Here is a 20,776-nt window from a genome sequence, read left to right as displayed (position 1 = left end):
ATGCTGAAGGAAGAAGTAGACAAGGGAATCGTGTAGGTGGGAAGGAACGGGGTGTGCTCCAATCACCGTCCACTCTGACCAAGAGAGTACGTGTGAACAGCTAAGAGATGATAATATGTAGAAGGAAAACCCGGAGCACAGCAGTCAAGGAAGTGCGGTCTTTATTCGCTAAGAGGATCTCTTCATTTAAGCAGAAATACATGTTGATTCAGGCAAGTTAACCTGTTTAAGCTAGCAAGAGAAGTATGAGTGCGGGTTGCTTAGCAGTTGAAGAAACTCCTACCATCAAAGTAGGGCAAAGATTTGCCTGAATTAATATAAAGGAGCAAAGGGGAAGTGAGTATGGTTGTCATATACTTATTTTGAGTTTTTATGAGACAGGTTCTTTCTATATAGTTCAGGCTAGCAACCAGTTCACTGTTTAATCTGAGCTAGACCCAAGTTTATCAATCTTTCCTGCCATTGACCTGGCCAACCCCCAATCTCTGGTGCTGGAATCACAAGCCCACGCCACCACCTCCCCATCTGTGCACTAGTCTTGGTGCTTGAAAATACTATACTCTTTAACAGGTTCTATAAAGCTGAGAAAAGTGGAGTAGACGCCTTTAATCCCAGCACTTTGGAGGCAGAGGCAGGCGGATCTCTGAGTTCAAGGCCAGCCTTGTCTACAAGAGGTAGTTCCAGAACAGCCACCAAAGTTACACAGAGAAACCCCTGTCTCAAAAAAGAAAAGAGTAGCTAATTCCCTCACCTCAAACGTTTTTATTAAGTTGAGGGAAACATTCTACATGACTCAGAGCAACAATGGGTCATGGTCACTGTGAGAAAATGATACAGCAAGTGAGAGACCAGGAGAGACTTCTGAGACCGTGCACCTTGAGTAGCCTTTGAATGGCAGATTGGAATTTAAGTTGGAGAAGGCTGGGACAGCAGCATCCGAAGCCTGAGAGCATGACACAACCATATCCCTGTTATGGGAAACAGAAGAGAATGGCTCATCTAGACAGCTGGTGGCTATGACTTCAATTGTCTGCACCCTGGTTAAGGACTCTGAAGCTTGCATTAAGTACAAGTGCAGGTATTGAACTTGGTTAGTACAAAATCAGGCAGTCTCATCCAGTTGGCACATCTACATAAGTCCTCCATAAAAGTTGACCTGGCACAACTAGAGTCATTTAAAACATGGGCTATCATTGGACTCCTTTGAAAAGATGGACAGTATTAAATCACCGCACCCATTGACTTTAAGTATTTTAAGTATGTTAAGGAACAGCATGGTATCTGTGTAGAGAAGGTAAAGAACAACATGCCATGAGCCAGGCACACATAGCATCTACTGACTGTGACAAGGAAGCAAGGTTGGGAAGGAACTCTTGGCTGGAGCTCAGTAAAGAGGGAGATGAGAAGCATGAAAACAGACAACTGTGAGAAACAGTGAGTCAGAATTTTGCCAGACCCGGTAGATATGTGAAGAGGATGAAGTCTGCCTCATTCCAAGTTGTAGACTTTGTAGATACGCCCAGGGACAGAACAAATTCTCTGTCTCTTCCCAGTCCATCCACAGTGTTGCTGACACTCAGCTTCTGGTGTGAGAACTCCTCTGCAGAATAATGGATGCAGGCATGTTCTGTTTGAGAGTCTGGATGCAGAGGCTTCCTGCAACCAGCACTTGTGAGGTGCCTGGATAAACTACTTTCTTGATAAAGACAGTCATAACGTGAGGTTAATGCTTTCGTAAACTAGGTAGTGCCCTTTAACCAAAGCTAGCTGGAGTTAGTGGGAGGAAGAGAAGGTTGCATTTTCCTGATACCTGTTTCATTTAAGTAAGGAGTTTGCTTCATCTGAAAATGTCTTTCTTGAGGTCCAGTAACATGTTTGGGATAAGATGTAGACATTGACATTCCTCCAAGTGGTTCATGCTTCTCCTGGGTGAAACTGGGTGCCAGATGGATGTAATATTTCCTTCTGTTTGTTTATGAAGCTAGGGATGACTCAGAACCCTGGATTTTAAGTTAAATATTACAGAAAACACCACAGATACTCTTAATGAGCCTACCTTGCCCAGCTCCTGAGAAAGACAGACAAGGTGTTAGTAAACTTCCCCAGATGATGCGGCCAGCATTTCCATTGTTTTAATTCCCTTCATACATATATGTATGTGTGTGTGTGGTTGCTGGGAATTGAACTCAGGACCTTTGGAAGAGCAGGCAATGCTCTTAACTGTTGAGCCATCTCTCCAGCCCCTTAAATCCCTTCTGTCACTGAAGTGTTCATCACTTCTCAAAGGCCTGCTTTACCTGGTGGATGGAACCCCCTGGGTAATCACAGTTACACCTCGTGGTTTCCAGGCTGATATTCCATCCAAGGACAGCTTTTTCCGCCCCCAGGACAGTTTTTTTTAAATTTTTTTTATTTTTGAGACAAGGTTTCTCCGTAGCTTTTTTGGTTCCTGTCCTGGAATTAGCTCTTGTAGACCAGGCTGGCCTCGAACTCACAGAGATCCGCCTGCCTCTGCCTCCCGAGTGCTGGGATTAAAGGTGTGCGCCACCACCGCCCGGCCCCAGGACAGCTTTTCATTCTTTTTGTTTGTTTGTTTAGCACCTGTAGACACCCACCAAACGGTTTATTAAATAGCCAATCAAAATTGAAAACAGATGACCTAAGGCTCAGAGCTGATTACTGGTTTGACTTAACATAATTTCTGCCCAAAAGAAAAAGAAAACTTAAATTTATTTATTTCGTTTTGCTTTGCATTTTTGAGACAAGGTCTGGAGCTGGAGCTCAAGATGGTCGGGAACTTACTATGTAGCCCAAGCTGACCTCCTCCTGCCTTAGCTGGTCCCACCCAACTCCACTGTTGGAAAAAAAATATATATATATATATTTGGATATATATATTTGGAGATATATATATATATATATATATATATATATATATATATATATATATTTGGTTTTTCGAGACAGGGTTTCTCTGTGGTTTTGGTGCTGTTGGGATTATAGACATAAGCCACCACACCCAGTGAGAAACTTAATTTTTAAAATGTGCTTGTGCAGCTGGACTGTTATTTTAAATGCAGTTTCCACTAGCCTTTCTAAAATGCGGATGGCATTAGACTGCCAGCCCAGTACTCCCTAGACTGCTCCCAGTGTGTCCAAGAAACAGCTGAAAACCAAGAACAGGTCCTAGCTTAACCAGCTTCAAAGTCCCACCATTACAGCAATTTTCCAAAGTTTAATTATTTGATTCAAAACATACTGCTCAATGGTTAAGATGCTTGCTTATTCAACTGAAGTTCAGACCCAGCAACTCATGGACACCCGTTAACTCCAGGTACTAGGAATCAATCCTGTGTCTTCTGGTCTCACCAGGCATTTGCATTGTTCAAACACCACACACACACATGCATACACAAACACACGCACATGTGCACAGACACACACAGGACACACGAATAAATCAGAATAAAATACATTCTAAAAAATCATCTTACTATTGAATTTTTAATTTATCAGGAGATTTTCCTAGCAGTTTTAGGTAGGCATCAGTTAAATGGTGTCCAGGATGAAATTTTAGGCTGACTCTGGGCACTGCTCGAGACATCCAGATGCTCTTGGTGGGTGTCACAGAATCCTAATTATCGCTCTTAGGTGCTAACATCAATCTCAGTACCTGATCCATGCTTGCATCCTAGCTGTGTTCTCCATCACTGCAATGCTCCAAGGTCTACCTGAATATTTATTTATTTATTTATTTATTTATTTTTGGTTTTTTGAGACAGGGTTTCTCTGTAGCTTTGGAGCCTGTCCTGGGACTAGCTCTTGTAGACTAGGTTAGCCTGAAACTCACAAAGATCCTCCTGCCTCTGCCTCCCAAGTGCTGGGATTAAAGGTGTGCGTCACCACCACCCAGCTCTATCTGATTTTTAAATATTACTATCTGATACATGGACACACCCTCAGAAAATATGGTTTTAAAATAAAAGCACATGTATGTCACATCCTAGCTATGTAAGAATTAGCAATGGTCTACCTTTCCATAATAATCTTTCCTCAATACTGATGTTTCTAGATTTTCCTTTGGTTTTTCAAGACAGGCTTTCTCTGTAGCTTTGGAGCCTATCCTGGAACTTACTCTGAAGACCAGGCTGGTCTCGAACTCACAGAGATCTACCAGCCTCTGCCTCCCAAGTGCTGGGATTAAAGGCGTGCGCCACCACTGCCTGGCTAGATTTCCAACCGTTATAAAAGACACACAGAATGGGAAAACATACTGCTTCGAATAAGTCATAGTGTTGTGGTTATTTTAGTTTATAGCTGCCTTGGACAAAAGATGTCCTTGTTTTGTTTTCTAAGCTGACACTTCAAAATGTCATTTCACTTCTAAAATGGGCATTAAGGAGACTCCTTTTTAAGATAAGGTGGGTCATGAAATAAAGGGCATAATATATAATTGACCTTTGGCTTTTATAAAAGCCACTTTTAGGACGCAGTCTATTTGAAGTCTAAGGGTCACTGGCATCATTGCTCCTTTAGAAGGGATGACCTTGAATCTGACAGTTGAGATTGTTAGACCTTAACCTTTTGATGAAAAGGCCTTCCCAGGAGATTAGTCAAGTTCTTAAATAAAAGACCCGGCAGTGTTGAATCACATCCACGCAGCTCTCATACTACAAAGCTCTCTGACTCTTTGATGCCTTCCTGCGAGTACTCGGATTTGTCTCCACCGCAACCTCGAGGACATCACTCAACCTTAAAGTCTCCCCAGTACTGTCTAGACAAAATAGAGTGCCATAAGCTCACTGTAATCCAGCTTGACCTGACTCTCAACATTTCCCCTGGCATCATGAGCACCCTGTATCCCTACTCAGTTGATATAAATACTCTTTCTTCCTTGCTAAGAATTCTTCGTTCCCAGATAGATTTTCTGTACAAGTTACACCCAGCCTTGGGTGGCTGGGGGTGGGGGTGGGGTTGGCTTAATCCTTTCTTTTGACTCTGTGGCTCCCAGGCAAAGATTGGGGCAAAAGCTTGAAGCAAGGATGTTTAATTATACAAGTCAGCTTTTCTGATCAAATAGGAATAATACCGAAGAATCACGTGAGAGCATCCTAGTATATGATATTTGATACTTCCAAACCATCCCCAGTGATACTCTGCACAGTTTCTGGGCTGCTCCGATTTTCCTTAACAAATCCCCTTTGGAAAGCTTATTACTTAATATTCCATTTACTTTTTTTTTCCTTCTGCAGTAGTGCAGACTTGTCAGGAAAGAGATCTCCATATATCCAAGCTCTAGGAGAATTCCCACAGTAGAGCAGGAATACAGATTTGTTATGTGATTTGCTTTCCTGGTGTGTATCAGAGGCTTGTTCAAAGGGACGCACCCCCTAGTTAAACAGGGTTGTGTGTGGCTCCAACTGGTCTCGAACTCACGATGTAGCTGAGAAGGATGTTGAACTTCTGATCCTCTACCCTCTTCCTGTAGAGTAGGGTAGAGATGTCCACCACAACACTGCTTTAGCAATGCTACCGACCACATGCAGGGCCTTGTGCATGCTAGGCAAGCACACTAGCAACTGTAGTAGGAGTAGACTGGAATTTAGTGTAGAGAACCCCAAAACCAGAGAGACTAATTCTGGGAAAGAAGCTTTATTCATATCCATGTCTAGTAATTTTCTTGAAATCAGAATTTTGCTTGTTTGAGAAGGACAAAGCAAACTAAGCCTCTCTCTCTGCTTTTCCTGGCACAGCTAATTATTTGTATGTTTCTACAAAATGTAAGGTACTGAAGACATTGTTAGTTAACATAGGAACTGTAAACATTCACCAAATTTTTCAGACTTCACCCAGTCTGTGGAGTTTGGAAGAGTTCCTTCCCAACCTTAGAGATTCTGCCTTAACCTTCTTGTCTATAATTTTGAGCCTTTTTTTAATAAAGATTGGATTAGGGACTTAATAGTGGCTTTCAAAGGAGACTTCTCTTTGAATAGGGCTATAGAGTTCAGCTAAGGAAACAAGGCATGGAATTGCATTCTTGGATACTAAAAGTGCCTTCACACACACACACACACACACACACACACACACACACACACACACTCACTCACAAAAGAGTCACAAGGCATCCTCATGAATATTAACCTTCATCAGGCGATAAAAGGAGACAGAGACAGAGACCCACATTGGAGCACCGGACAGAAATCTCAAGGTCCAAATCAGGAGCAGAAGGAGACGGAGCACAAGCAAGGAACTCAGGACCGCGAGGGGTGCACCCACACACTGAGACAAATGGGGATGTTCTATCGGGAACTCACCAAGGCCTAGGTCTGAAAAAGCATGGGATAAACCCGGACTAGCTGAACATAGCGGACAATGAGGACTACTGGGAACTCAAGAACAATCGCAGTGGATTTTTTGATCCTACTGCACGTACTGGCTTTGTAGGAGCTTAGGCAGTTTGGATGCTCACCTTACTAGACCTGGATAGAGGTGGGCAGTCCTTGGGCTTCCCACAGGTCAGGGAACCCTGCTTGCTCTTCGAGCAGATGAGGGAGGGGGACTTGATCGGGGGAGGGGGAGGGAAATGGGAGGCGGTGGCGGGGAGGAGGCAGAAATCCTTAATAAATAAATAAATTTAAAAAAAATAAAAAATAATAATAAAAAAAAGATAAAAAAAAAACAAAAACAAAAGAGTCACATCAGATGCTACCATGGAGAGGAGACTTCAGCTCATGCTTGCAGACCAACTCAAGTTCCCTTGATTTGATGAACTTAATAGAGATGATGAAGAAAAGCTACAGATGGAACACCTGTCTATCTGGTCCAGGATTCTACCTCACCCCACCCCCATTTTTTCATTAAATATGGAAGTACCCTTTGCTTAACAGGTACAGAATCTTGCAGCTTCTCTTTAGAAATCCAAAGAGTGGACGACAGGGCTGTGACAAAGCACTCAGGCTAGTGAGCATTCAGGCTAGTGAGCATTTGTCTAAGCCCTGCATGTTTTACTGACCAAGGAAACCCCATTTAAAGTGAAGTTGGATTCCTGTGGGCTCTAGCTAGCAGCCCTTTCAGTTCGCCAAGAATAGGCATATCTAGATCGTCAATGGCCATGAGGTCCCAGCTGATGACTAAAAAAGTGATCTTCAATAAAGAATTAGTATTATCAGTTCATCTTGTACTGAAACTATATACTTAGTAGACCCCCATGGATAGTTCCTGGGATCCTAAGGAGGTAACAAACCTGATCAGCGTGGTGGGCAGTCCACAGCACAGAGAAAGAAACACTTGACTCCATCTGCTTATTGTAGAAAGACACAGGGCTAAGTCAGATGTGTGTGGTGTGATGTGATGTGAGTGTGTGTGTGTGTTCTGGTGCTGTTTTTGTTTCGTTTTACTTTGTACTGTTTTGAGAGAGTCTCACTGTGTATCCCTGGCTGGTCTGAAATTTAGAGATCTTCCTGACTCTGTCTTTCAAGTGCTAGGATTAAAGAAAGGCATATGTCACCACACCCAGCAGATAAACTGTTTATTAAAATTAGATAAAAAAAAAGAGATAAAAAAATCTCTTCCTTCCTAAACCCTGGAATACTGCTAGAAGAGATGGTTTAACAAATGACTTAATACATTGACAAAAGATGAATATATATTCACATGTATATGTATAGTAATTCATATATTAATATGTATTCTTATATGTGTATATGCACATATACATTTATATAGATTCAGTCTATTTCTGAACTCTAGGGCAAACTTTGTGGAATTTGTACAGAATAAGGTTATTCTTGAGATTCTTAGAAATTTACAATCAGAAAAGGAAGCCTGTGAGCCTTGCCTTCATTTCCTGGGAAGCCTTAATTCTCTGAAATGCTTCTATCTATTTCCCTCTTTCTTGTTGAGATTATACAACCACGTGGCCTAAGGTGACAGAACTGGATCCCTGCAGGTGAAGCACATTGTTTTAATGATTAGCACCTCACTGGTCCGACTTCGCCCTAAAGTTACCCCTTCATAGGGTCCCTTCAGTCACCTTTCCATTCCTGCTGATTGTGCTTACTCCACCCTACAGTTCATCTTGCTCTCACTCTGAGAAAAATAATAAGTTTATTATTTTGTTTAAATAACCATAAGCACAATTTAAAGGCATATAAGTTAGCTATTTCAGGACATTTTTGTATCATGCATTCTAAAATTTTAAAATTGGGATAATATTAGTATATTACCTCAAGAAGCAAGTTTCTAAAGCAAAACCTGTCCCAGAACCTGATAGAAAATAATCTTCTTATTTCACTGGGGAGAAGTCTCCTGAATTTTTAGGTAATATTGTGGAAGCTTCCTAACCTTAAGCGTGCTAGGACACTGGTATTAATATAATAGGAAAGAGGACTGGTTCTCAGGTTCCTGGTTCCTCTAGAAACCTAACAGTCAACAAATAAATACAAAGTTCCTTGCTATTTTATTTCATTTTGTTTTATAGAGATGAGCTCTCTCTTGCCCAAGCTGATCTCCAACTTTGGGGCTCAAATATTCCTCTTGCCTTATCCTCAAAGAATCTGGAACTAAAGGTGTACACCAACACCCCCAGCTCCTAGATATTTTTTAAGTGTTATTTTCACTCATTTTATTTAAAAGCAACAAAATTTGCTCTAAACGAAACCAGCTGAATCACTGTGAACCATCTCTAAGGCGATACTTAATATTCTGAGCACACAAGATGACAGTAAACAGTAGGTTAATTTTTAAAAGCTATCATTAGCCATTGAAGTCAGCACAGTCACCAATATTCTTGGAGATGAAGCTTAATGCCTTGTTGGCAAAATCATACCCAGCTAGAATAGATTGTATCAAACAAGGAAATGTGGGCAGGGCACATTTCTCATCGAAGGTTATTGCCAGCCCTAAGGGTAGACTGAACACCAAAACAAAGGGCATATTCTACACAGGAGGCCACCTAGAATCTGGAGATGGCGCGTCTGAATCATAGCACTTAAAGCAGTCTTGGGTTAAGCCTCCCGAGACTTAATGCTGCATTCTTCCAGAAGTCTGGTCTAGACACAGACATGTAGCGGGCACACAACTTAGTCCCACTGACTATAAACAATTACTGCACACATCCCAGTTTGACTGCTCGGCACTGACACAACCAGGCAGCTGGACCCTTCCTCTTTTAACAACTTAAAAACTCAGCATGTGTCTGAAACTCGAGTTGCACAAAGGTGGAGCCGCACAAGCATTGGCTTTCTGGATTACGTGAATATGGGCCTCTGCCTGGGAAGGGAAATCTCCTTGGGATTTATATCATCCAGCCAGAAAGAAACCAAATATCAGGCAGTATTTCTTGCGCTAGTTTGTGGAAGAGGAAAAGCTTAAGATTACTTTCCCATTTTAAAGCACCCTGCTGTGGTTATAAAAGATCATAATTCTGCTGGGGTGTGTGCCTCTGCCTTACTAACCTAAGGTTTCAAATACAGATTCTTATAAATAGCAAGCTTTCTTTAACGCCTAACACCAGGTAGAGTTCCAGGATGACTAATGGAACTGGAATATAGTGAAATGTGTTTACTAGGATTGTGCGCGCGCACACCGTAAGAGAACTTCCAAGAGGTGAACGTTGGTTGTATCCTAAGGTTCACAAAGATGGGATGCATGTCCTTCCAGGTTATTTCCTAAGGGAATGAACACATACACCTTGGCTAGCCTTGGAAGCCAACTGCTAAGTTTCATTAATAGGATTTCGTTGAAAAACTAGCCAGGAGCTAGGAAAATAAGCTTTGGCAGCAGCATCTCACCTAACTTAAGGATAGCCACAGAAACAATAAAACACTAAGTATGCAAAAGGACTGTGAAGAAAAAAATGCAAATGCTCTTATTATTCTCAGAAACCCGAAAGTGGTATGGATGTGTCTTTTTCCTCATCTGACTCTTCGGTTTATTTTATTTTAATTTTTGAGATTGCAATTTAATCCCTTTCCTTCCTCCCGCATACCCCTGCCCACTCTCCTTCAAATTCATGGCCTCTTTTTTCATCAATTGTTACATGCATTTGCAAATACATACGTATTCCTAAATATAACCTGTTGTGTCTGTATAATGCTACTTAATATGTATGTCTTCAGGACTGACCATTTAGCACTGGACAACAAATTGGTGAACTCTTCCCTGGAGATTTACTTCCCAGCTCCTAGCTTGACATGGTTGCCTATAATCCGTTGTGTAGGGTTGAAGCCTCAAGGGTTTCCCCCTATCCCCTGTAGTTTGGCATGTCTATTAGTGTCCTCCTTGTCCAGCTCAAGTTTGAGCTGTCATTAATGGCACTTCATTGATAGAACTTGTGATGTAACTAGGAAGAACAATCTCCCTGAGTCTTCAGCTCTTCAGTCTTTCTGCCCCTTCTTCCTCAATGAACCTCAGGTGTGGGAGTGTTCTGTAGATGTCTCCCGGGGGACTGAGCTCCACAACTCTGCATTTTGATTGGCTGTGGTTTTCGGTAGTAGTCTTCTGTCTTGCATAGTTCAAGCACAATATCCTTGTGAGATTTAGTCGTGGAGTGAAAAGTGTTCACTGTGGGCTTATATTGGTCCAAGAGACTTTTATTCAAATTACTGCTCAAAAGCACTGTGATAGATTCTAAAACATGCGTGTCCATAGTTACATTTTAATAAAAAAGTAGGAAAGCATTAAAATTCTTTATGTAAGTTGTTCACTCTTCAGAAAACTTTCTGCCAGAATTTAGGATGAGGACAGCACAGAAAGAAACAGAAAGAAACCATCTGATGATACAAGATGGAGTTTTTCCGGTTCATAGTCTTTTTGTTGTTGTTGGGTTTGTTTGCTTGTTTTTTACATTGAGGTGGGGTTTCACTAAGTAGTCCAAACTGGCTTCCAACTCAAAAACCCCAGCTCAGTCTCCAAAGATATTCCAATTCTAGGCATGCACTACATAACAGAGTTGTTCTAAAGAAAGGTTTTTAAAGTTGGTTCAACTCACCCATCCCAATTTTCCATGAACGGTTTTACTTTTTGAAAACCATCTTATCAAATATGGTTGATACCACTTCTACGGCAGTCACTGTGGCACAGTGTCTCCAATCCTATTGCGGCTACCAACGACAAGTGCCTGCTAGATTTGTATTCCCCGAAGAAAGCATTGAAGTGGCAGAGGTCGGTATGCTGTTGCTGGTTCTACAATATCGTCACAGGGGTAGGAGAAGGACTCAGGAGCATTCTGGAACATGAGCTTTCTTGTCAAAATTCATTCCACAAGGTGCTTCGTACTGACTAATGACCATATTAGAGGATTCCCCTTCCTAAAGGTTCATTTCACTGGGGTTAGAGAGAAGCTTGACATTTGAGCAAAGTCTTCCCTATTCTCATCTACCCTAAAAGAACTCTCCCTTCCCAAACTCCTACCGCAGACTGCTTTAATTCATTGGCCTCTTCCCAGAAATGCTTTGGCTCATAGTCCAAACTTGCTCTTCAAGTTCCCAGCCACCACTGAGTTCCAAAGTTCAAAATACACAAGGAAGAGCAGTCTGTGTTGAGCCCCCATCTCCCGAGAAAGCCATGCTCTCCTTTCTCCCAGAGTCTTAGACTTCTTTCTTGTGGTCCTTTCCTCAGAATTCATAGGAATCACTCACTCGGGCCTTGTCACATAAGTGAGTTTGTGTATATCTAAATGAAAGACAGAAAAAATAATGATGTAGTTTAAGATCATTTCCAGGATGAGCTCAGCACCCTTGAACTCCAAGACCCAGTGGTTGCCTTGCTGACCCCTTTCCCTGCAGTGCTGCTGATATACAGTGCAAAGGGGAACAATAGCTTGTAGGAAAGGAAATACTGCATTGTCAGCCATATTTATTAGTTATTATCTGTGTCCAATAGTCCCAAATGCAGAGTTCTGGCACAGTGTCCACCAGATAGAGAGCCCCACTATGCTCATCCTTGAAATACGCCAAGTGCATGAACCTTATCCTGGGTGTAGGGGCAACTACGATAGAACTGAGCCCAGACAATCAGCGCTAGCAGCGTGAAGCCATGACAAAGGTGATTTTTGAAGCTCTCTGTTTCCCAGAAGCCAAAATTTCAATACCACTTCCTTCTTCTTGTAGAATTGAATTACAGGACAAGGCTAGATTCCGGTTTTCCTGTTTCACCTAAGCAACAGGAGGTCAGGCTTGGGAGGGGTAGAATGTTGGTCAAGACATTGAAGCTAAGATGTATGCAGGCATGCAAGTGCTTTATTGTTTGTTTGTTTGTTTGTTTTGAGATAAGGTCTCATGGTACAGCCTAAGTTTGCTTCAGACTCAAAGGAATCCACCTCATCCTGCCAAGAGCTACTCTTATAGGCAGGGACACCTCACCTGGATATGGAAATACTTAACTTAAACCTCATGTCCATACTAAAAGCATTCCACGTGAGCAGAAAACCAGAGGGACATTCCACCACTACCCTCTTAGAATCTCAGTAGGTGATGCAGCCCTCCTTGCTGGCTTCATAGAGGTGTGTTAGCTGTAGCCAGGTTTCCCAAGGGACTAAAGTAGACTGTGATTAGTGAAATTACTTGTTCTGCTCCCCCCCCCATAGGGAGAAGCATTTAAGCTCATAAACAACAGTCCGTGCACTGATAAAATTGACTAAAAAATAAGGTTGAAAACTAATCATAAAGTTGAGACTTTGGTCTCAGCTGTGAATATGTTTCAGACGCTCCCAGTGAACTGGGTGGCCTGGCTAGTCTAGAGAATGGACCTTAATATGGGTACACAAAGCTCCCTTAACACTTAACCCTCCCAAACACCAATTATGATAATTACTTCCTCCAACTGGAAAGGAAGATATTGCTAATACAAAATTGTTTTTAAAGTGAAAAGGGGGGTGGGGCACAAAGTTGGGAAAGGCCAAATCAGCCAAAATTATTATAAGTTACCAATGTCACAACTCAGATTTCCATTTCATGCTGGAAGACAGAGAGGGAGGAGAGAGAGAGAGAGGGAGAGAGAGAGAGAGAGAGAGAGAGAGAGAGAGAGAGAGAGAGAGAGAGAGAGAGAGGAAGAGAGGAAGAGAAAAGAAACCAAAAGGCCAAGGTGCTTCACCACGGTAGAGAGTGTACTGAGCTAAGAATAAATTTCAAGTCTTTGATCTGTGAGTTGTGTCTCAGACCTAGCCAAAACAACCAGATCCAAAGGCCAGTTTGACCAAGTATGATTTCTTCTGCTTGGGATGGGGGTGGGAAAGAATCCAGGGACAATGTAGAATAAGAAGGTGCAAAACCTTTAAATTATTTTTCTGTTTTGGTTCAAGACTATGAAACATTTAGCTAAGTTGTTTTCTTGGTCTTTCCTTGATGTGCCTACTAAACGGCTTGGGTTGGTTTGGTTTGGTTTGGTTTGGTTTGGTTTGGCTTGGCTTGGCTTGGGTTGTGTTGGCTGTGGTGCGGTGGGAGAACCCTAGGGACTTACATGCTGGCACCCCTCTCCAACTGAGACTCATCACATCCCAAGTCCCAGAAGGCTTTCTTGGTAGAGCCTCCAGGTAATAATGAGCTTTGCACAGTCTGCTTTAAAAAAAAAAAAGTTGAACACCAGGCACAGTATACTCTCTAGGAATAGTGCATTCTGGGAACTAATTTTCTCCTGGTGCTAGCTCTATCTTAGCCAGCTTTTTTTTTTAAACCTTTTTTATGCTCCCTGTTTCCTAATCTCTTTAAAAAAGAATCTACTAGGCAGGAGGAACTTAGAATAAGTCCTGTCTCTGTATGCCATGAGAACATAAATTTATAGGTTTTTAAGCCAGAGTGAGGCGGCAGAGGGCTGGCTTGAGCTTTGGTACAGCCACTCACCTTTTCAGCTATATCACTAACTAAAGTGTGTCTCTCCATGTTTTGAGTTACTAACCATCAGAACACCTGCTGTGGAAAGAGCTGATGTTGGCTGCCATGTGATATTATACAGTACACTGCATTGGGATCATGGGCTGTGACTCAACCATAGTTGTATTTGTTGAACACTGGCTTGTGGTTTTGTTGTCTGTTTACTAGTTTTAAAAATAGACTCCTCTATGCCTCTGGTTGGCCTGGTATTCACTGTGTAACTCAGGTTGATCTCAGGATCACAAGCAATCCTTCTACCTCAGCAGGGAAAAATGCCTCAAACCATGTTTTTTTTTTTTTAAAAAAAAATGTTTAAAAAAATTAAAAGAAAAGCAAGGCCCCAGGTGGATGAGACTTTGAATCTTAAACTCTGAACTAATATGCCATCTCTCCTCTACCCCAAATTGACTGTCTAGGGAACTAGGGAACACTTAATGTAAGTTTGACTTGGCTCTAAATAGAAAGAAGTCTTCGTAGTTCAGGGCTTTATAATCTGACTCTTACACCATCACCTCTCAGAGTACATGCTACTGGAAATGCATAACCTGTACAGAAATGCCTAACTTGTATATTAGCACAGGTATGGGGTCCCTACCATAGTCAATATTCACAAGAATGCCTCCCCAGGACTCTTCGAGTGTACATTAACATGGTCTAGTTACCCGAGTCAACAAGACACAAAAATCCTTTGGCACCTTTATTTTTCATTCTCATGTGTCTGTATGATATGCTTTCAGTTGCCTGCATGCTAAACTGCAAGTGTGGCAGTCAAAGAATAACTCCATGGAATCATTTCTCTCTTTCCACTTTGGACATGGGTTCCGGGGATTGGATTTGGGCCATCCAGTTTTTCTAATAACCGCCTTTCCCTGAGCCGTCTCTCTGATCCACAGAAGTCTTACTGTCTGCTCAATTGGCCTTTGAAGAGTAGACTGTCGTGTAAAAATCATAAAGATGGAAGCAGCTAAGGGAGGAAGTCATTCAACAAGTGCGAGACTTCAGAGCTGCATCTCAATGCATTTTCTCAGAGGTTACTTCAGAGACAGTAGAGAAGGTATCTGCTGCCTGTTGGCCTCCAGGTTAAGACTGTCCTGTTCAGGCAGCGTGTGATCATGGAAGCAGCACCTTCCTTGTCCAGAACAAAGTGCGGCCCTCAAAGCGAAGATGTTTACACTGCTTTCTTCTTCTTCTTCTTCTTCTTCTTCTTCTTCTTCTTCTTCTTCTTCTTCTTCTTCTTCTTCTTCTTCTTCTTCTTCTTCTTCTTCTCCTCTCCTTCTCCTTCTCCTTCTTCTTCTTCTTGATTTATTTATTTATTTGTTATACATAAGTTCTGTCTGCATGTATGCCTGCAGACCAGAAGAAGCACCAGATCTTATTACAGATGGTTGTAAGCCACCATGTGGTTCCTGGAAATTGAACTCAGGACCTCTGGAAGAACAGCCAGTGCTCTTAGAGCCTGAGTCATCTCTTCAGCCTGACACTGCTTTCTTTTTGAGTCTCCTTCATTCCCTTCAGTATGTCTATTTCTTGCTGTTCTTGGTGGCAACTATAACCAGTATGTTAAAAAGTCCTTGAGATTGTGAACTTTTGAAAATATGGGTTAAAGGTAGGTGGGATTTAAGAACAGCAAATAACAAAAGAAAAGCATTTTATAAGGAGGAAAACAAATTCAGTTTTGAGCTCAACAGTTTATCAAAAACAGTTAGGTTTTGGGTTAATGAGTACATTTATTATTCCTAAAACAGAGGCATTTTTATATAGTTTTCAGGATAATGGTTTTAAGATCTTGGTGGACAGACATTCCTCTGAATCCACAATGGCTTGGTTCTAATATCCTCCCCTCTCACATAAATCCAAACATTCTTTGATGTTCAAAACCCTACATATATTGTTTACTTCAAATCATCTAGCATATTTCTTTATTATATTTCAAATAATCCCCAGAGTATTTAAAATGCCTAATATAATGCAAATAGTTACTATACTGTTTTATTTAGGGAATGATAATTTTTTTTAAAAAGTCTGTACATGTTTAGTACTGATTTTTTCTGTGTATTTTTGTTCAGCAGGCTTTTGAAACCACAGATGTAGAACATTTGGATGTGGGGTGCTGAACGCATTAGGTGTTTATACCATATGACTCTGAACTTTGAAATGAGATTCTCTACTATGTGTGAAATGGGGCTACTGTCAAGTCTTTAACTCAAGTTATTCTAGCATTTTGAGACAACCAAACAAACTTCTGCCTGTCTGTATAATCAGAGTAAAAAGGTAGGTGAGAGGTGCAAGTCAGAGGACCTGATAAATAATGCCATGAAATTTCTTCAGAACCTCACAGTCATAAAGGAGTACCAATGAGACACCAGTACAAGTCCTACTGACAGAAGGGCAAGCAATTCTAAGAAGCTCTCCATTAAATTTATTTGCCCTTATAAACCCTAGACTAATTATTGCCCACTATGCTGATTTTTTTTTCAGGTTGCAAAATGCTATGAGTCACTTTAAGGACAAAACAAACTATAGCTGACTTTTATTAGTGCCAAGGACACAGTCATTCAAAGATGACTCACGCATCCTTCCGCTGTACATCTCTTAGAGCCCTCTCAGAAACCAAGGGAGATGTTGCAAGCTCCACAGTCATCTGACTTCATTGCCATGCAAGGAAGCCATTTCCACATTCCTTCAGGGAGATTTGTTTGAAGTTCAAAATCCAACTTAGATGTCTTCACTCAAGTGGAAGGAAGCTAGTCCCAATGGCTCAGCAAAGCTTTACTTACCATTTTCTGTTTTACATGTTGCCTCAAGGAGCCCAGGATACAATGTTTCCCCCAGATATATATTCTTACTTCTGTTTTCAATCTTCTAATGAAGAAAACATCCTTTTCTAGAAAACTAGAAAAATCAACTCTGTTTAGATATGACCCATGTATACATCTTTGGGCTTTCATCTGTAATCCTTGCCTTTTACTGATCATTATATGTGTTTCCTAGATAACCTCTTCCTTCCTTGATCACAAGAATCTTATAGTCATGCTGCAAAAGAAAGACTGAGTAATTCGAAGTACACATCCATTTTATTTTAAATTTATAGTAGTCTTTCTTCGCTATGTTTCTCTTTGGTTACTATAACTGTCACAGTAAAGGACATACAATCAAAGGAAGCCAAATACCTTTGGAACAATAGCAATGCCATCAAAGTTGTGGTAGCACAAACCTGTAACTTAACACTTGGGAAGGTGACAATTTCAAAGCCCACAGTGTGTTTGAAGTCAGCCTGAGCAACTTAGTGAGAATTTGACTCAAAATACTACAGTGAAAAGAACCAGAGAGCAGGGGGTGAAATATCAATGGAACACTTTCCTGGTGTATGTAGGGTCAATCCTTAGGGACTCCTCCTTACAAATGTTGTCTTTGGTGTCTGAGGAAAAGGAATTTTTAAAACACATGGCCAAGTAGTTCTACTCACCTTCTGCCCTTTCTGTTTGACACAGGCAGACAAAACGTGGTATGGTCATGGGCCTTGAGTTATATTGTGACATGTCTTATATGTCTACACCCACTTGTCTTGCCACCATCCCCTTTCCCTTAGGTGCACAATTGTGCTTTGTGAAACTTCTCATATTTCTTTAAAATATTAAAACCTTGGGGTCAAAAATACTAAATTGAATGGGCTAAGTCTTTTTTTTTTCCATCCTGGAAGTAGCTCTTGTACACCAGGTTGGTCTCAAACACACAGAGATCTGCCTGCCTCTGCCTCCAGAGTGTTGGGATTAAAGGCATGCACCACGACCACCCAGAGTGGGCTGAGTCTTTTTTTTTTAAAAAAAAAAAAACCTTATGTTAGCAAAGTCTTTTCTTGTCAGAAACAACACGCTGTTGTAGGGTGTGACGGTACTTTCTGCGATGGACAATGAATTCTGATGTCCATGATTCTTTCCCAGCCAGTGATTCCACCTGGTTTGGAAGCCTCCCCTACCTCTGTGGTCCATGGAAACACTGTTGAACTCAGTGTCATATGGGAGCAAAAGAACAGGTGTTTCCAATGAAACTCTTCATCCAATGGAAGTTTCTGACCTCATCACACCCTGGAAAGCAGTGAAGTCCAAATAGGTTTCCATCTACTCCTGGAAGACAGCCCTGTGTCTTTGAGACACATTAGCTACCCTTTAGACTTTAGGGCCCTCAGACAAAACTTCTCATTACATTTCTAAAAACAAAAATCACAGGTACTAAAGGGAAGGTAGAGAGTTGTGAGAAACTAGAAATTGGCAATACACACATTCACACGCATGATAAGCAAGGAAGAGAATTTAAATTGTTCCAACAGCCCAGGCTACCATGTGCATGGCTCCCACATGCCAAATGAGTCTTCTCCCTTCAAGGGCTCTGTGCAGACAGGCATGAAGCTAATCTGTGTGAAACCATATGATGAGCACGCTTGTTTAGAAAGGAGAGCCAAGAGCTTCAGAGGAGACTTTGGCCTACCTACTGTCTTCAGGGACAATAGGTAGCTGAGGGAGCTGGATGTACCTCAGCAGATGGGAAAATGTAAGGAAGTAAACCACTCACTTTAAGGCCATTCAGAAAGAAACGGAAAAGAGCAGAGGGTAAAGATGATCAGGAATTAAACACGCAAGGGCATGACACAGGAAATGAAAATGGCTGATCATTGCCTAAATTCAAAGGAGAGCTTCCACAGGAAATTTTACAGCTACTTTTTTAATTTAGAGAATATTCATTCAACTCATTAAAAAGAATTCTGTGGCAGCCTAATTAAGTAAACACAAGCTAGGATGCAGAGCTCCAAGAAAGGCATCGATGTATGGTGTATGCAATAAGACCACTCTAACTGATGGAAAGCAAAGTAATTAACTGTGTGTGTCAGGAGACCATCAGCAAAGTGAGTGGCTTAATGCAAGAGAAATTTATTGATCCAGTACTTTTAAAGGCAGTAAGCCCAAAGTCAGGATGTGACATAGTTGGTTACTTGTGGATTGTGCTGGATTTGGGAAGGGATCTAAATCCAATGACACATGTCCTTACTTTTAAAAGACAGAGTGAGGTCTGAGGGACAGAGACTTACAAAGCAAATGGGAACATAAATCCAAATAAGAGCTTAATTTGATATGTCTGCTGACCAAGGAAAGCTAAGTGACGGCTCACATCTACCCAAGGCAAGGAGCATGGCACAATCCCGTTTTATTGCAAAGACTATGAGCACTACGTCTTAGACATAGTTTTATTGCCCACTACGTAGACATAATAGGCACCTTTTGTAACAAGATGGTGATTTCTAAGATAAGATTCATCAATGGGATGTCAAGGGATTCTGACACTGAACCAGACTGTGTGGGATAAAAAAAACCGGTTCTGTCTCTTGGCAGGCAGTAAAAAGTCTGTGCCTTGGTTTTTCGTGGGAAGATGAATTAATGCTGTAATATGTGTTGAGGATTTTTAGGAGTTAAACGGGAAAACCTTCGAGGCTCATTCTGTATCTGCCATGTCTATGAAACAGCATGCATTCCCATGGGTAGGTTTGGACCGTGGTGTTGTCATACATGGGGGACATAGTGCAAAAAGACAAAAGTTCCTGTGGTAAGGGAGTGTCCCTGTCTAGAGACAGTGTTACAGTAAATTTTTAAAGGAGAGTGGCTCTCCTCCGCGTTTGGTCTATAGTTTTAGAATGTTTACCCTCTCGTGTTTCTCTAGAGTATATAGGAACAGAAGACAATGTGGTGCAAAAACCTTTTGAAACATTAGTTTACCCCCGAGTACTGGCTGTTTTCTCTACTGTAATCCACAGGGGGGCGCTATAGGAGCTTGGGGAACAACTGTTTTGAAAGTTTGTGCTGAATGATAGCAAAAAGGCATTTGTTAGTGTATTCAGTGAATTGTGCAAGAGACACCCTTAAGCACTCTGATACACTAACATGTCGATGGAGAAAATGGAAATGATTTATTTATAATACTAATTTTCCAATAGCGTACGAAATGTTTCATTATGACATTTTTATACACATAAATCACTGTGTTTTGTTTATATCTACTCCCACTACCTTTTTCTCCCAATCTTCCCCACCCAATCTTTTCCTGTCTGCTCTTCCCCCTTCCTCTTTTACATCTTTTTCCTTATGCTGTCATGCAAATATGTATGCTATATGTCATATATATATATGATCTAGCCCTACATATATTTAAATATAGACTCCAAATACAAGAGAAAGATGGGATATTTTACCTTTCTACCCTCCATGTTCCTTCTTATGTTTCCATCCTCCTCCTTCCCCAAAGTCCCCATCCTACATATATGTCATAAACACATATGATAGAAGATGCACTGTTTACCTTTCTGAGTCTGGTTTATGTTGATTATCAGGTTGATTCCCAGTGCTGCTGTGCTCCACCCCCAGCACCGCCGCCACCCACCATGGAGCTATTTAAAGTTCAGAGCTTATATAGCCCTGGAGATCATATGTAGAAGCGTAATAGTGGCTTATTAAATGTCTCAGTAAAGTAGTAAGTCTGCTCTTTTCTACTTTGGGGATGCTGGGGATAGGAGCCAAGCTGCAGGTATTCTTATACCGCTGGAGCAAACTGCCTTTCTAAGCAGTTTTGTGGATAACTGAAACTCTCAATATCCATTTTCAGACATCAGTTACCATCTAATCGAGTTCAGCAGGTATGTTTCTCTTTCGCTATGAACTCTAACCAGTTTGCGATCCCTGTCTTTGATACCGGAGTCTTATGCCAAAGTTCTAACACAAGTTGCTGAGCTAGGTAATCATTAAATGCTACCAGAAATCAAATGCTTGAAGAAAAATTTACCAAACAATCTTTTCCCATTCTGGGGAGCTTCAAAGGGAACAACCTTGCCTTCAGAGTTCAGCGTGACCGAGAAGGATTGG

General features: G+C 41.4%; 1 protein-coding gene across 4 annotated transcripts in view; it reads left to right on the top strand.

Moving 5' to 3' along the window:
* The window catches only part of Dab2 (DAB adaptor protein 2), a 54,594-nt gene that overhangs the window by 9,130 nt on the left and 24,688 nt on the right, over positions 1-20,776 (top strand). The gene's annotated exons all lie outside the window — the stretch shown is intronic.

This window comes from Microtus pennsylvanicus, chromosome 6 (assembly GCF_037038515.1).
Source record: "Microtus pennsylvanicus isolate mMicPen1 chromosome 6, mMicPen1.hap1, whole genome shotgun sequence".
NCBI lineage: Eukaryota > Metazoa > Chordata > Mammalia > Rodentia > Cricetidae > Microtus > Microtus pennsylvanicus.
This window is presented reverse-complemented; position numbering and strand designations above follow the sequence as displayed.